The sequence below is a fragment of the Corvus cornix genome, chromosome 14 (genome assembly GCF_000738735.6).
Source record: "Corvus cornix cornix isolate S_Up_H32 chromosome 14, ASM73873v5, whole genome shotgun sequence".
NCBI lineage: Eukaryota > Metazoa > Chordata > Aves > Passeriformes > Corvidae > Corvus > Corvus cornix.
In genome coordinates this window covers 11100818-11112959 of record NC_046344.1, presented here as the reverse complement: position 1 = coordinate 11112959, position 12142 = coordinate 11100818, and the positions used below count along the sequence as shown (strand labels likewise).

Genomic DNA, 12142 nt, shown 5'->3' with positions numbered 1-12142 from the left:
GAGATTTTTCTGCTTGCACAGCCCTTACTACTTGCCATGATTTGTCTCAGAGCCTGCAGTGAAATGCGGCACACTGAGGGGCTGGTGCTCCTACATTGCAGTGCAGTGTTTATTTTAGATATGTGAGGAATTTAGCTGTAAATATGGGTATTGGATATATTTGTGAAAACATGATTACTGAATGCCCAGTTCCAGGCACAGTTGCAATTGATTTTCTGAAAATCTTTAAAGATTTAACCTATGGCCACTCTGTTCAACTCCTTAAAATTTCTTGTGTTGTCCCTCTCTTCTCCCATGAAAGAGTAATGAACTCCCAAGCCACGCTGGCTCGGTGTTTGGGTGCAGACTGTGTCCAGAGGACAGGAAATCTGTGAGTAGGTGAGAGAGTTCTGTGTAAAACTGCTTTCAGTGAGGTCTGGGGTATTTAATAGTAGGGCCTTTTATAGCAGCCCCTTACTTTTGTCAAGGGCCACATCCAGAAGGGCTTTCTATGGAGGGAGCTATTGTTCCTGTGCTGTTGTCTCCCATGGGGGAACATAATTCCCTGGAGAACTGCTGTCCAAATTCAGAAGGTCTGGCTGTATTTACAGAGCCACCACCTTTTCCAGTCTCTCCAGTCACAAACTCACTTTGACAGGCTCTATCACCACCCAAAGCACTCCGTGGATCAGCATTTGCTCTCTGGTGTTTCCCTGGGAAAGGCATTCTCCTTAGCCAGTCAGCAAATGGTGCTGTTGTGATGGATGGAGGCAGAAGTGAAGCAGCCTGTGGGAGCTGGCACTTGCTCAGTGGCAGAGCAGTGAAGCAAAGCCCCCACACGTGCAGGGGCTCACATCAGCACAGTCCAGTCCTGCTGGCAGATAAGGTGTCCTCAAGATCACCCAGATAGCTGTCGCCTTGGAAAGGCCTTGCCTGAGGATCAGATCTCTCACTATTTCTGAAGTTAGCTTGATGCTTTTTTATCACACTTGCCTGTGAGTGATGATTGCCATAAATTTGCCTGGAGACTGTTTTGGTCTTATTTATCATGGGATGTGTTATTGTCTGCTTGGTGAAATCCTTTGTGACACTAGTACGACAACAAATGCAGCACTTCTGATGGAAAACTCTTTGAATGGTCTTGTGTTGTCAGTGAATCTTTAAACTGAACAAGGTTTTGTTTTTAATGACTGCATCAAAAGAACTGTAGATAAACATGTTTGTTTTGGGGGACAGCTCGAGTTGGCTGAGCTGGACTCCTTGGGCGGCTCTGTCACAAGTGTTGTGCAATTGCTCCAAACCCCTGGAACTGCTCTTGCAGCAGAACCTCTGCAATGGGCACAGACCAAACTTAGGGCTCTGCTCTCTGGTAGCTGCTCAAAATCATTACCATTTATTACTCTTCCATAAATATTTTTAGTGGGAAAGCCAGATTCAGCTCCCTGTTCTGCTTAATTCCTGCCTGTGGGTGCCCTGTGGGCTGGGGGATGTGTGTCTGGGGCTGCTGCTGGGAGCCCAGCCCTGCTCCAGCGACAGGACCTGCTGTCACCTCCCCTGCAGCACGTTAAATGGGCTTTGTCCCACGGGGATGGGAGGCTAAGAGGTAGGTGTGTCATCTTTTATGTAATTAAGATAAGGCTGTAAGTATTTAAATATTGGTTTTAATGAGGAAAAAATCCATTTACTTAAATACCTTAGGTGGGGGTTTTTTTCCCTTCAAATATTCAAGGACAGTAGATTATGCCTTTGATTTTAAGGAGACTGGATAACTTGGGGGGGCCTTTGGAGAGCCCTTAGCTTTCAGAAATAACTTCTTACCTCTGGTGCCAGCAGGGATAGCCTGACAGTGGCTCCTCCAGAGCTCCAGGTCTTTAAATAAGAGTACTGATGAATTTAATCAATAAAGTGTGAGTGTGTCTAGTAAGAGCTTAGGATGGAACAGTTTCATGTTTTTCACTCCATGTGTCTAATTTACTTTGAATCTGGCCTCATCTGATTATGTTCTGTGCAATAAATAATTTCAAATAAACTAAATGATTATGCAATTAATATACAAAGACTTACTGCTATATGTAAACTAGGATGATATTAATACTGTGCTGAGATAATGTTGTCTTGGAATGTAGGTGCTATATCTACAACTGCATCTAAGGAAAACATAACATAAGATGCCTAAACACAAGATCAAGGGCGGGAGCTTATCTCTGAGTTCTCATGTTAAATGTGTTTAACACAAGTCAGTTCTCAAATTTATTTTTCAATAGAGAAAATTTCCCTTATAGATTTTCTTAAATTATTCTGTAGCTGCAGACACCCAAGATAATCTCACTCATACAAATCGTGTTTCATGTAGTGAATTCACCGCTAGGACCAGTCCTTTTTTTCAGCAAGGCACTTGCAATATGAAATCCTGTATTTACTCACTTCTTTTGTGGTTTTGCTTCCTCCAAGAATTTCTGCAAGTACACCAATGTCTTCAGCCTCAGTCAGTACTGGTGGAAAACACTAGAGAATTCAGATGAATTGACCTTTTGTGAGGGGCTGAGACACAACAGCATACGAGAAGGATTTATCATTCAGATCCATCACCCACCCTGCAGAACTCAGAGTTCACTGGTGTCAGTCTGGCTGGGGGATGGAAATTAATTCCAGCCATGAGATGTAACAAGTCTGTGCAGAGTGCCAGGGTTTTATCTCCCCTGAGTGGCCCACCTTCACTGCTTTTGAGACAGATCACGTGCAAGAAAACTTTGCCTCCTCCCCTGCAGAGTGATCTGATCCCAAGCCTCTCCATGAGACTGTGATCTGGCTCTGTAAGAAAGGGAGAATAAACTAATAAATACCCTTTAATGCCTCTTACCTTAAACACAAATTCCTATTTTAATGTTCAGGTAACAATTACTGAAAACGGTGTTTCCAACATTTAAATTCTTAATAAAATGGACAAGAGAAATAAGAGAATGAGTACATTACCTGTGAGCAGAACTCTCCCTGCTTCAGTCAGACTGAGCTCTTAGTTGTGTTTTGTCTTATTCTGCAAAGAAGAATTCTTAAATCATCACAGTCCTTGTCATGACAATTGAAGGATCTCTGAGATAGGAATGGCAAAATAAAATAAGCTGCACGTTGTGAGAACATACTTGTTGTATGTTTTTAATTTAAAAAGTGGATTTGATTGCTTGAAATGCTTTCACCAGATCTCCATATCACTGAGTACTGAGATGGGTGGGCTTTTTTTATTTTTAATTTCTCTTTTGTAACCTGTGTAGGTTTTGTTTCTTCCCCCCACAAATTCTTTGTAATGAAAACAAGCCATCTGCACAGTAACCTGTAAGTTCTGTAACCCAGCAGTGCTGAAAAAGCACCGACAGTGCAGTTCTTAGTGCAGGTGAGTTTAGAGGCACCTGTGTCACTACTGAGTTAGAAGCAACATCCCAGTTACCTGCAGGATCACAGAACCCATCTGGAAATCCATGGCAGCAATAAACCTGGGCACCTGTGGGTGGCATTATTGGCCTGCTTTTCATTGCTCTGCAGGACAAGAAGCAATTCCTGACCTGCAGAAGTGAGAATTGGTACAAATGGGAATGAATGATGCATATAAATTCAGCTTCTGACAAATTTCTTTCTTTGCAACACAGGGATTTTGGAGAGAGAAACACTGGTTATGACTACTTTGCACTCCAGTTTCTGCCTGGTTATTAAAAGCTGTGTGAGGGAGTACAGCAGTCTGGAGTGCTCTCAGGAAAGCTGTTTGCACTTGCAAGAAGCAGTGAAATACCTATATTCATATAGAATATATCCATGTGTCTTTAAAACCTACCTACATCTGAAATAGGTCCCAAAGGTTATGTTGTGCAAGCTGCATTCCTAGGATTGAATGCATCCAGGCCATGGAAAGCCACAGAGCTCTCCCCTGCTCTTTGGGGTGCCCTGTCAGCCAGACCCTCTCACTCTCCTCTGCTGTGAGGGGTTTCTCCAGGACCCTTCCCCACCTCCTCCTCTCTGTGACCCAGACCTTGTGTCTTGGCAAAACCATTTGCAAGCATAAATCCATCTCCACCCCTCTGCTGATATTTCCCACTACCTCATCCACATTCAGGAGACTGCTTCAGTTTTTCTGACACTTTTCAGAGCTCTGGAGCTGCCAGGTCTAGCTCCATGTAGTTGCAGACAGGTTAGTCTGTATTCCCACCTTGCTGCTTTACTAGACCAGTATGGACAGAATGCTGTCTGTGGGGTTGGAGCCTTGTCCCTGACCAAGACTTTCATGTAGATGCTTTTATTTGGCCAATGTCTAAATCTTGCTGATTCCTGCTGCAATATACTTCCCCCCCCACATTCATATATCAAAACAGGGCCTGAAATGCTGTTGTGTCCTGTTCCAATTACTGCAGCAGTTGTTTTTCTCACTTTGGTGACTGTGGTCTGCCTTCCTCGTAGCTGTTGGGAAGCCTCTGGAAAGGTGATTTCCTCTGGTCTGTGCCCTTGCCCATGTCACTCTTTGTATTCCATCACTGCTTCCCTCTTCCCAGTCAGGTCAGGAATAAGTGAGCTGTTCCCATTTGCAGCACTGCTCATGGCTACTGCTCCCTCCTCCTCTTCCCCATTATCCTTTTTATTACTCTTGATTTACCAGCTCTCACCTGGGCCCTGCTAAAACCCTTAAAAGTGCAGCTGCTAGATGCTGAGAGATGTACCTTGAAGGTTTTCCTGCACTCAGCAGGAGCTCTCTATAACTAAACTCTCCTCCCAGCCTCTTCTCCCCTTCATAAAAGTTTTCCTGTGGCATTTGGCAGTGGGTGGGCAGGCAGTGAGGGTTCCCTGTCCCACGGACCTGCACAGGCAGCATCTCCTGTCTGCCTGGGTTATGGGCCCTGTCTGTTCTACAACAGGCTTTAGTTCTTGCCTCACTGGGCTATTTTTATGTTCTCTACTTATTTGTCACTTTGAAGAATGGAATTTGGGTTTGGATTTAAGGTTTTTGGATGCTGCAGCAATACAGATAATTAACTGCAGCTCTATATGTCTGACACTGTGTAAGTGACAGCTTCTGTTTCACTGATATATCTCTTAACACTTTGCTGTGGCCAAAGCCTGCTCTTGGCTTTGTGTACATGACCTATCCACTTCAGTCATAGCAGGGATTGTTAGGAAGAACACTGCAGTCTTGTTGCTGTTATTTCACTATCAAGGCAATTTATGGTGCAGTGAGATAATAGGAGTAGATGGGTTTGAGCTCTGTTTACAATGACTGCGTTTAACAGTAACTCAAAAAAGTTGGCGCTGCTGACAAAAAGCATAAAAGAAAAAGAAATCATCTTTGATTGTTTGTGAAAGGGAATGTTATTTCGTCTCTTGCATTGACATTAAACTTGGGGGGAAAATAGTATGGGTTCTACTGACAGAAATTAAAACTACCATTTAATTTCTTTTTTGGCAGACTATTTTTTTTTTAAGTTGATATCCAGATCTTGGATTTGTATTTAAGAGGGAGACCGGAGAATTCTGAAAACAGCACTAAAGGACCTAACAGGAAATATCACAACCTTTCACTCTGATAAACTGAAAGAGATCCCAATCTCAGAAAAAAATTCAGTTGTGACTTCTTTTTCTCTTCTTAAATGCTTACGGCTGCATTTGACTTTTTTACTACCAAAATAGGATGAAGTTAAATCCTGACCCATACTCACTGAAATCTGTGATTACTTCCAGTAGCCATTAAGGGTCTTTGAAAGCCTCTTAGGTGAGATTTGTTCCATCGAGCTTCAGGCACTTCACTGAGGCACTGGAACTTGGAGCACACTTGGCCTCTGCTCCCCTACAGGTGACAGGGTGATTGGTTCTAGCTGGGCTGAATTGCCCTCCAGAGATGCCTGTCTCTGCTCATTGATTAACTCCCTTCACTGATTATGCTCTTTAGTTCCTTGAAGTTTCCTGGGATGGATGTGAGACCGTGGTGTGAAATACCCAGACTGGTGGCACAAGACACCATCCTGCTTCCCCTTAGTTACCCACTGGACCCATCCAGTGAAGATTCTGCTGATGTGGCCACTGCAGAGTGGGTTTGGTGTGGGGATGGATGTTCCAGGCTCCCTCATGTCCTTTTGCCCACAGGTTTGATTCAACTTTTGGAAGGAAGTGGTTGGGAATTCTCTCATGCATTTGCATCTCTCAGTTCAGACCCTTTCTTTCAATAGCCCCATCCTCAACAATCAGCACAAGCCTTTGATTAGTTTAAGGGGAGAAAAAAGTCAGGTTGCTTTAATATGATAACTTCCCTTATAATTTTTTGGTGCCTGCACAGGCAGATTTGAGTTCCTGTTCTAACCCTGTGTAGGCTTTTTGACACCGTACCAATACTTTTCTCAGCCACTCAGCAAAGAGCAGTGTCTCACACCAGCCAGAGTGACAGGGCCTGGAACATCTCATGTTTGTGCTGCCTTTGGAGCCTGAAATACCTCCAGCCCTGGCGGAGGTAAGCAAAGGCTGCATTAGAGCTTCCCCACGGTTGTTTTGAAAAATCTTTTCAGTATTTTTTTTCCCCTGTGTTTCAAGGTCAGAAAAAAAAAATAGCTCTGAAATATAAATCACAGTCTTAAACTCCAGCCTTAGGAAAGAAAGATGCTATAATAAACAAAGCTGTATGGAATGAAGGATTGTGAGAGGCTCAGAGGTCTGTCTCTTCTGCTATAAAAGCCCCTTTATTCCTGTGGCTCCTACATGGACTCTCTAGTCCTCCAATTTTCCTCATTGCTTCAGTGCTTCATAGCTTTCCTTAAGTCTCTCCCCCTCAGGCTTGGGCTCAACTCGTCATTGTCCTTGCATCATCTTCACAGTAATGATTTCTCATTCTGATTTATTTAGTATTTTGCAAACCCCTGCGTTAGAAAAGAAGAGAAGTTACTGCAAGGTGATGATAAAATTGTTTTTTTTTTCCTTCAGGATCCTGATTCTCATCTCGGTAAACTGACATTTCTTCGTGGCAATGAATTCCTTCATTGCTGTCTTCCATGTTCTGAATCTGCCAGCAGCAGTGATGGAGGGATGCTGGATGAAGTGATTCCACTGGAGAAGGGCTCTGTGCTTTGCACAAGCTCAGGTGTGTTATAGCTCTGATTCCAGAGCACTGAGGAGTTCTTATCAAGCTGTTACGAAGAATCTGAATTTATTTCATTCTTTTCCTGGAACATACACCGGGGGCATTGAGGTTCCTAAAACAAAGCAGCCAGTGCTGCTGGTAGCAAAATAATGTGATTTCACATCCTAGGTAAACCTTGTGGCAAATCCCTGTGATTTATGGAAATATTATTGGTATGTGTACCAAGGCCCCAAGACAGCATCCATGGGGCTGTCAGGTCTCCACACACACACAGAGTTCTGGCTGTGATGGCTCTGCTGTGTGTTTGGTAGGAGAGATTTAATGGCTGAATGTCTGTGGTGTTAATGACTGAATAATTCCTGCTCCAGAGCTTTATTTTGTTTTATGACTTTCCAGTTGAATAGCTCCAGTACCAGTGGGGTGCAATATATCAAGCACATCAGGAATCTCCTACATTATTGCTTCAGGCCCACTGAAGCTGTAACTTCCCATGTTTATTGAACTTTCCAGTTGAGACCTTGCTGGTGAAAGGATTTGACTGTCAAGAAGCTGCTTGATGTAAGAGCTCTTGTGAAGAGCTCAATATGCTACAGAAGACACACACTTTAAATTGCTGATGGAAGACCAATGTCCTCTTCCAGTACTGAAGGGGGGTCACCTTTCAAGCCCACAATGTGGTGGCTGATCCCCAGAACAGTGTCATTAATAAAATGCACAGAGACACTGTCACTGTTTAAGGTTTCTGTACAGGGCATACAAGAAAATGGAGATTGCAATACTGCTCAATCTGGTGCTGTTCACTGGTCCAAACTTTCACAGCCTCTGCATTTGCTACACAATTTTAAGATTTGTGTGCTGTGACACTCACAGAAGAAGGTATGATGGCTTATACATAACAGAATGGGACAAAAAGCAGAGAAATTATTCCAAAGTTCTGGTTTCTCAGAAGGGATAATTTCCTTGATCAAGTGACAATCTCAGTTGATAAAAATCAGAGAGTGAATTCTCAGGTAGTTCCTTTTACACCAGGGGAAGATCTGGTGGTGTAGTTGCATTTGAATTCCAAGAACTTATCTGAAACAGATACAGCTTTTTTAGAATAAAGTAGTTTTTAAAATCCCTCTGCTAACAGTGAAGCTGCAGAGGTTGCACATATAGCTTAAACAGAAGAGAAAAAAGTAATCCTATCTGGCAGGAGGCTGAGCACATACTGTTCATCAGAACATTTTATCTACTCCGAGATTGGAGTTTCACATTCTCAAGCATCTCACATCTTAAGGTCAGGAGAAGACGAATGCAATTTTTATTTTTCAGGGAGTTCTGTTAGTTTATGATCTAACCTTTTTTGTTCCTTGACCTGCTTCAGTTACCAGCCAGCATTTCAGTGGATGTTTCCTTGCTAACTTGTGGGGCTACAGCAGCAGCTGTAATTCCTGCACACATTACATATCTCGGTGTCTGTAGGTGTAGATATTCAGCTGGGTTTGTGCAAAGCACTACTGCAGCTGGTTCTCAAATCCAAAACAAACCTGCAAACAAACACTCAACAGTGAACCATATGGAATATGGCTGTTTTCCGTCTGGGATGGTAATGTAATAGAGTGTAGTAGCAAACTTCTTCACATAAATTTAATTTTTAGCAGAGCCTGGGAATGCTTCCCACCCACCCCGACCTTTTTTTTTGGCCATCCTCTGCAAGTCCTTTCCAAAGGAAGGCTTGAGAAAGCAAGTTATAAATAAAAACATTCAATGAAATGCCCTTAATCCCATGAGAAATCAAATTTAGACTGAAAAAGAAAGACAAAGGTTGCAAGATATTAAGCAGAACTAGTTCAGATCTATCCATGCACTAATAATCAAGCACAGCAGAATTCTGTGCACTTTTTCACCCAAAGGCAGTTAAGAAAAAACTGATGGGAGTAATCAGAGATTAAAAATGCTCAGTACTTTGGGATTTTTACCCACTGAAATGTGAAGAGAGAATAGAAGCAGGGAAGTTTTGTAGAGCTGAGTCTCTTAGAAAACATATTACTGCTCTGTGGGGGTATTTTGCTCTTGGCCAGAGGATTGCACAAACTGTAGTTAAAGCAGGAGTAGAGAGGCTGTAATGTCAGGCAACAGCCAATGGTGCCACTGCTGAGAAATCCACTCATTGCAAGATTTATTAGTCTAAACAGTTTGATAGAAATTTGAGTTCATGAGCGACAGATACATGGAAATCAGAAGACAGGTTTTCTTCTTTGTTGTTTTTGCCACTTGTCTTCATATTAAGCCCAGGAGCTCCAAAACTCCAGTTTGTGCAAGACCAAGAGGCAGCCTTGCATGACTGCATGTTGCAAAGGAGTTCAAAGGAATCTTCCTGTGCATTTCTCTTCACACAGATGAAGGCGTGGACGCTTTGTTTTCATCTGCCTTTTATGAGTGCCCTCCACTTTATCTGTGTCTTTCAGTGGTTTAAAATGCTGGGCTCCAAAAATGGATGAAAAGCAAGAGACTGCACACCCAGTCATGTGCTTTACCTCACTGCCAAAGAACACACAGGGCTTTGCTCTTATGTGAAACTTTCCTTTCAGTGCCTCTAGAGCTGCTGCTTTGGGAATGCTAATGATAAACCCCCCTTTATCTGAACTGCTTGGTGCCTCCTGTGTAATATGGGGAATTCGCCTGTGTTAGTAGATAGTTTTATTGTAAGAATGGAGGGTGTCTGCAGTCCTGTGTGTTTGATTGGTTTGTTGATTTGGCTTTTAAAATGGGATTACCTCCTACTGTCCACTGTGCTATCACACTGCAACACTGGCAGCAGCAGGACATTCCTGGGCTCAAGGCACTGCAGCTCTCAGTGTTACAAAACTGTAATCTTGTAGGACTAAATATCTTAAAATTTCCTTTACCTTAGTTTGTTATTGCCAGTTTGAGCATCCTGTATTCTTTGGGATGTAGACTTTGTCAGGGAGATACAATCCACAGAATATTTGTGGTCCTAATTCCCAGAGATACAAGTTATAACTGGAAAGCCATCATCTCATTGGATCAGCTCAGCTTATCAGGCAAGGTGAATAATGGGCATGTCTCAATAAATCCAGGCTGCTTTTATTTGTTTTATATCACAAATATGGGCAATGCCTTTTGAAAGGAAGGCTGGCTCCAGTTTGGTGAAGACAAGGCAATTTGAGTACAAAGAAATAAAAAGTGAACATGGGGCCATTCTGAAGGTAACCCAGTTATTTGGTGTTTCATACAAAATGAATAGATGCATTTTTTCAGCAGACAGAATTCAGTCTCTCCAGGGAGATGAAAAAATTATTCCCCTTAAAAAGGGGAGAAGAAAGGTTATTTGCACTGCTAGCTGTCCTAGCTAGCTTCTGACTGCCTAAATTTCAAATCAAATGAAACTGTACAGGAACATACAGATAGGTGACAATGTGGAAGATCGAATTTGTATCTGGTAGACTTATTATCTTTCCTTCTGCAGCTATTTCTTGTGAAAAAAAAGTTGCCCAGCTCTCTGTACTAGCCAAGGTGTGAAGATTGGTCCTATTGCACTTTTGAGCAATCTTGGTTTTATACATAAATTAATGTCTGCTTTGAACACAGCCTGGTCCACCATGTTTTGCTTCCTCAGAAAGGCTGCTGCATGTTTAATCTCCTTTACATTAAGGGACACAAGGGCACTTACATGTCATTTATTGAAGTACGTGCTGCCTGTCTGCATGACGTGGCTGTGCTGACAATGCTTTGATCTTTCTGCAGAAGGAGGGGTTATGAGAAGTCAGTGGCTCTTCAGAGTCATCTTTAGGTAATAAACCTGGATGTTTTCAGCAGAAGAACAAAACAAAATGAGACATCTGCCTTTTATTTCCATGTTGGGACTGATTCTCAAGCGAGGGATTCATGCTGCACATGAGGCCCAGTTCACAGAGACCAGAGGGTTCAGCAGCGACAACACCAGGGCTGCTGTGCTGGGGAGTGCAGTGGCCATCTCCTGTCGGTGCTGTGGCCAGGCTGGCAGCACACCAGCAGCCACAAGCTGGCTCTGCACATTTCCCCCGATTTTTCCAGCATGGATCTAAGTGTTACCATGTTAGTGCTTTATAAATGATCCTGTTTACACTGTGTTGGGCTCTGTAATGGTGATCTCGGTGCTCTTTAGTAAATAGTTTTACCTCTTCTTAGAGATGATTAAATGCTGAGGGAAAGAATTTTTCCCCTTCAGAAAGTAAACATAAAACACTTCAACTTCTTTAATGCTTTCAAGAAAGACTTAAAGGTTGCCATGAACTTTTGTTTGCCCTAGATTTTCACCTTAAGGAAATAAAATTATTTAATCTTTTATATATTTGAGATATTTTTTCCCTGTAAACAATGAGTAATAGTAAATCTCAACTTATCCTTCTATCCTAAGATGAGGACAGCAGAAAAAACTTGCAAGTACTTGGCTATGAAGAACTTTAGATACCTGAAGTTTGTTGGCTGAGAGCTCTGTCTGTTATGTGGTGAATAAGGAATGGCTCTCCCATGATTTGTTACTTTCCTTGGTGTTTACAGATGGTGCAGCTTCACCTCAGGAAGAGCTGGGGCTGTCAGAGTGGGGCAGGTGGGGACGTTCCCTTGGCCATGGAGGTGCAGTGAGCTGGAAGTCAGGAGATGTGGAGGGTAAAGATGAGGCAATGAACAGCTGATTACAACAGTGCAGGGATGCAGGGATCAAGAATTTGGAATTCTATTCCTGGATGAGTTCTTCCCCCTTTCTTGCATGTAGGATTTAACTAATTCTTAGAGATTAAAACTGATGGAAAGTGACTGTGGACAATTACTGAAGAAGGAGTAAAATTTACATTTTAGAATAACTGAGGTTTTCTTTTGCTTTTCTGTATAATCTGGAAAAAAAAAAAATAAAAGTTCCTCTCCAGTTCCAAGGAAGAAAAGCACCTTGATCTTATTCTGCAGAGTTTGTTATTCAGTACTGGGGCTGGGCTGGGCTGGCTGCACACAGATTTGCCAGGCCTTTTGCTCAAGCTCCTGAATTTATAAAACTGAGGCTTTCTAACACAAGTCAAATCA

At 42.6% G+C, this 12142-nt stretch overlaps 1 long non-coding RNA gene across 1 annotated transcript in view; it reads left to right on the top strand.

Annotated features, from left to right (window-relative positions):
* LOC109143622 overlaps positions 1–7192 on the top strand; it is a 28004-nt gene extending 20812 nt beyond the window's left edge. Inside the window, exon 3 of the long non-coding RNA XR_002043930.3 lies at positions 6925–7192. This is a non-coding gene — a long non-coding RNA (uncharacterized LOC109143622). The remainder of the gene's footprint in view (positions 1–6924) is intronic.
* Positions 7193–12142: the final 4950 nt, after the last annotated feature.